The following is a 6,129-nucleotide window of genomic DNA, read 5'->3' as shown; positions in this document are numbered from 1 at the left end:
CTTAATCCTCTTAGGCTGTGGTGTAGGTCTCCTCTTTCCTTTTCTAACCTCCGGGGAGATGGAGATCACAGTCTCTGTGTGCTTGAAAATCATTGCTAAATTTATCCTTCGATATTCCTAGGCAACCTGAATTACCTCATTTCCTCTGTTTTTTAAAAATTTTCTTCCCCATGCTCCCTTAACTGTAGAACCTAAATTGAATATAATGACTTAAGAATTTATGAATAATATAATGGAAGGTGGGTAGGTGTGTTGCGTATATTTTACATGTCCTAGCGCTCTGCTCGTGCGTGTTGTGGATAGCAGAGAGAATTAGTAGTCGATATTAAAACTGGTCCTGTACATGGAAAAAATGCTGAAAATATGGTTATTAAAAGGAATCTTAACTATTTTCTTTTATGCTCGCCACCAAACTTTACAATACTGTATTAGAATATGGATGTGTGTGTTTCCATCATTTATTTTGAAAGTAGAGTGAGAAATGCCACCTGAGGATGAGTGCAATATTGTTCTGTAATTCTGCTTTAAAAAAATAGTGTATTCTAAAAACATTAGGGAATAATATCCATGGAATTGTGGAGCAACGTATAAAGACAGAGAGAGAGAGCAAAAGAAGAGCTCAAGAACAAAGTTTATCTTACTGTTCCCTTAGGATATTTCCCATTTCTACTGCACAATTGACGAAACTTTATTTATCTTTAAACTTTTGCACAAAGGCCCTCAGAATTCACAATAGTTCTCAAAGTATGAAGGTAATTCATCTAACTAAAACTCATTTAGAAATATCAGCGACCTCAGAGAAAAATAGCAAACTAATTGGAGTGAAGAGATGCTTTGCAGAAGGGCTCTGGGCTTTGTCATATCTCAAATCTGTGGAGGCAGAAGAAGCATTCATATTAATGAATCCAAAATGGATTGAATATTCCTTAGCATACATATTTCTCTGGGGCTGTTTTCCTTCGTTGATGGTGTGTCTTTCTCCTGTGTGTTTACACAAACACAGACACTGAAGGTGCTGAGTTCCGCCCTAGTGCCTCTTTTCCCTCAGGCTCCCTCCCTAGATCAAAGGACAACACTGTGGTTAAAAGGGAACTAAATTATTTTCAAGGCAGAGAAAAGGGTAGTTCTGGTGTATACCCATAAAACTGTTGCTCAACAGTCCATTCACTCCTAACACATTAAATAGTCTACAAATACACATTCTGGTTTCATGTTGCCAGCATCGAGCTTGGTCCAGAGGACAAATATGGTGCTATTATTTATTTACATTGTGATCTCCGGCATTTATACTTATAAACCAGGGCAGGTCAGAAGTAGAAGGGATTCTAAAACCATTTTATGAAGTTCCCTTTCCACATCTATAGAATGGGAATAAAATGGGAATAATATTAATCTATATTTTAGATAGCTGCTGAGAGAAATAACTGAGCCTACATAAAGCAGAATAGTACCTATCCCACAGGTCTGTTTTAAGGATTTAAATGGCATCCTATTTGTAAAGGACATTTTTAAATGACATCCTATTTCTAAATAAAATGAAACATTACTCAGTACTCAACAAATATTACCTAATAATTTCCTGATGATACTACCACTGATGTTGTTTCTGACGTTGATGACAGCCTGTACTTTCAAAGAGTCTTTGTCCAACCTAGCCTGCAAACACACACCCAGATCATTTTTAAAAAATGACATAGTACAAGGGCTTGAGATGTGCACAGAGCATTAGGGAAGCTCCACACAGATGCATTCATATGTTTGGTTTGCTCTGGGCTTAGTTTAAAAGTGAAGTCAGGAAAGAGTCAATTTGTTGGATCATCTAACCATTGTCTTCTTGCATATTTCTGCATCTTTTTGTCTTGAAAAGCCAAAACTGGCAAAGCAGCTAGAATGTATGTGGGGAACACAATATTAGCTGTGTTACTACTAAGCCTGAAGAGACAATGGCAATAATGAAACTGTCAAGAGATTATAAGCATGAGGAATACAAGGCTTTGGTAACAAAAATTCATGCAGGTGTATTGCCTTAGGTGAGGAAGGAGGCGTATTTAACCCTTTTTCTAAAAGAGAAACATAACTGCAAACATAGAGAAGCAAGACTGGTTTTTATGAAGACAGGTGGTGTTATCCTTGATGTTACAAACTTTCAAGCCTGACTTGCTTCTTAGAAATTTTTCTTGTCCTGCAGGGGCTGGGAGTTTATTAGGGCACAGAATAAGCAAAAGTGAAACTTTCACATGGCCTCAGCAATTAGAAAATAGTAGCATGCGTCCTTGGTGTAAGTCAGGGCCTCCTTGAAATATTTGCCATGTTCCCAAAGGCTCCTTGTGTTCCCTAAGGTTTCTCTATAGGAAAAGATCAGTTCCAAGGGTAGCCATGCAACTTTGGAATGAAAATCACACTGCTGGGTCCTTCCTTAGACATAGGGAATTAGAATTGATAAGAATTAGAGGTGTGATATGGAAATCTATATTTTTAACAAGTTCCCCCAGGTAATTTTGATGCTTTGCCAAACGTAGCCATTGTTTCAAATTCATTCTATGTAGTTACTGCCTCTCTGATACGATAAAAAGACATAAATTGGAAGGATAGCCAGAAAGTGACAATAACTTATTAACCTAAATTTTTAGAGAAAAAAGTGTTAATTCAGTAAAAAATCGCTTTAAAAAATTACTTTGAAATCCCAATTAAAACTCTTCCAATTAAAAAGAAATCAATAGGTATATGAATTCTATTCTACTTCATTATGAAGAGCTTTAGGTATGAAAATAATTTCAAGAAAAGACAAACCCACATAAGTGAGTTTTTAAGTGAGTTTTATAAAGTGAGTTCTTTATAACAAATTAATCTTTAGTTGTAGAGTGTCCATTTAATACTGTAAGCACATTAAGCAATGTCAGATGTAAGAGAATCTCTTTGGGCTTAATTTCCCTTAATGGATTTTGCTGGAAAGCTATAGAGTAATTCTAATTCATATTAAATTCCCAAAGGACACAGATAGCCCAGAGTTATCAAGTTAAATGCAAATAATCCTAAAATACTTTTAGTATTTGAAACTGATGTGATATTGAAATTTGGATCTCAATTTAAAGGACTTACTTAAATTGCTTATCAAATATCCATTTGCTATTAATTTCCTAAATGTCAAATACCACTTTAATTTTGAAGGCCAATATATTTTTATAAATATATGTGTGTATGAATAAATGTATGTGTATATATGTATGTACATATATGTTACCTTGTTTTTCAGAATGCCTTTGAAATTATGATGACATTAAGTTTGTATAATCCTGTTTGGTAACGTTTCATATCAAGAGATAAGTAATTGGTATAATTTGTCAGTATCAACTCTGTTCAATATAATAAGTAAATTCTGATTCTAATATTCAAAATATACAATATTTGGGGGCTTCCCTGGTGGCGCAGTGGTTGAGAGCCCGCCTGCCGATGCAGGGGACACGGGTTCATACCCCGGTCCGGGAAGATCCCACATGCCACGGAGCAGCTGGGCCCATGAGCCATGGCCGCTGAGCCTGCGCATCTGGAGCCTGTGCTCCTCAACGGGAGAGGCCACAGCAGTGAGAGGCCCGCGTACCGCAAAAAAAAAAATAAATAAATACACACACACACACACACACACACACACACACACAGTATTTAAGGCAATGACCACACGGTTTTCTATCCTCATTTAAGGTAGTTTTTGACAGTGGTACCATAAAAAAAAAACTATTCATTAATTCAGAAAAAAATACTCATGCATTCTCTCTTCCATTCACTCTTGAAAAGGCTGTTATCAATGTCACTTATAACCTACACCAGTGATTCTCAAAGTGTGGTCCCCAGACCAGCAATATCAATATCATCAAGGAATTTGTTGGAAATATACATTCTCAAGCTACTCTCAGACTTAATCAGAAAGTCTGGGTTCTAGCAGTCTATGTTTTAGCCTGTCCTATAGACGTCCTTGACGACAGTGAAGTTTGAAAACCAGGCTCTGTTGAAAGCCAGTGGTCAACGTCACCTCTTCATCTTACTTGATTTTCAGCAAGAAATGTCACAATCGACAACTTACAACTTAAAAAAAATTTTATTTAATTATGAAATATCTCAGAAGTATAAGAATAATACAAAATACTCATGCCCTCAGTCTTGCAACTTAACACACATTAAAAGTTTTGCCATACTTTATTCAAATAATTGTTTGAAAAGAAATGCTTCAGATTCTGGTGAAAGCCACTATTTTACCCCAAACCTTTTCTTTCCTTTTTAAGGTAATTGCTATCCTAAATGTGTGTACATCCATGTGATACATGTTTTTATACCTTTATTACCTATGTATATGTCCATAAATAAATAGAACGATTTAGTGTGTTTTAAATTTTTATCTAAACAAATCTTTACAGTTTGCTTTTTTCACTCAAAATTATGTTTTTGAAATCTGCCGATGAACATATATTGCAATTTAGTTTGTTCTTCTTAAATGTTATATACGGTTTTATATTATGAACAATTATTTTTAAATTTTTAATCAATTCTCTACTGGTAGAAATTCATTTTTTTTCTAATAAATGATGCTGCAATAAACATTCCTGGAATTGTCTTTGTATGTACCTGTGTCATGTTTTCTAAAAAATATATATGTTTCTATGTATATAATTATAAATATTTTATATTATATGGTATATTATAATATTTTAATGACATTTATATATTTTAATACATATTAAATATAATATTTAACTATTATAGCTATTAATATTACATTTAAGTATTTAATATTAAATATTTAATGTTCAATATTGAAAATATTTAAAATTTCTATTTTAAATACTTAATATTTAAAATAATTTATAATAATTGTAGATATAAAATCTAGTTTGAGGTATATGTGCAGGCCTGCCACAAACACAGCTCCAAGGGCTACAATTTACATTTTCATTTATGTAAACACTGCCCCCTAGAGCTGTGTACTCCGCATTCTAGGCACCTGTAGAAACTTCACTAGACATTGCTAAATGCTCATGAATAAACAAAGTTGTTATCTGGAATGGTGTCCTTCACCATTATTCTTTTCATTAAAAATATTTTAGTTAATTTTGGACCTTTAATATTCCATATGGATTTAAAAATGACTTTTCTTTCTTTATTTATTTTTATTTTATTTTTTATTTTTTTATCGAAGTATAGTTGATTTACAATGTTGTGCTAGTTTTAGGTATACAACAAAGTGATTTAGTTATATATATACATATATTCTTTTTCAGAGTCTTTTTTTGATTTTTTTTTTTTTTTTAGATGTTGAGGATAGGAGTTAATTAATTAATTAATTAATTTTTGCTGTGTTGGGTCTTCGTTTCTGTGCGAGGGCTTTCTCTAGTTGTGGCAAGTGGGGGCCACTCTTCATCGCGGTGCACGGGCATCTCACTATCGCGGCCTCTCTTGTTGCGGAGCACAGGGTCCAGACGCACAGGCTCAGTAGTTGTGGCTCACGGGCCCAGTTGCTCTGCGGCATGTGGGATCCTCCCAGACCAGGGCTTGAACCCATGTCCCCTACATTAGCAGGCAGATTCTCAACCACTGCGCCACCAGGGAAGCCCCCTTTTTTGGTTTTTTTATTAGAATTTCATTATATTTTTATAGATCAATACAGGGAGAATTGATATATTTATTACACTTCATATCCCTACATGTATTCATCTATTGAGGTCTTTGTGCTTGTCGATAAAGTTTTGCCCCACCAGCCTTCATGTTATTAATTGGATGTCATCGTGGTAGGGTTCCTGAGTTAGCTTACCTGTGTATGTGTGCAGGTCTGCAGTTGGCTGAGTCCTAAAGGTAGCTTTTTGCAAAACTGAAGTACAAGCTGAGAAAGCCAGGCAAATCAGGAGTCCTTTTAGCCTTTTTATTTATTGATTTATCTTGTTCTTTAGTCTCTTTCAATATTGGGTCTCTCTGACATGACTGGGGATATTATAAAGAAATTTTATCAGGGCCCACCTAAGCATGAATATTCTTTGATTCAGTTATTTCTACCACAAATCACCTTTTGGTCTTACCTCAGGGTGAACTTTCTCCAGGGTTTCCTTTTTCAGGAAAAGTTGCATTGAAAACTGGGTTGAATTT

This window comes from Mesoplodon mirus, assembly GCF_964341445.2.
Source record: "Mesoplodon mirus genome assembly, chromosome: 9".
Taxonomy (NCBI): Eukaryota; Metazoa; Chordata; class Mammalia; order Artiodactyla; family Ziphiidae; genus Mesoplodon; species Mesoplodon mirus.
Note: the sequence above shows the minus strand (reverse complement) of the source record.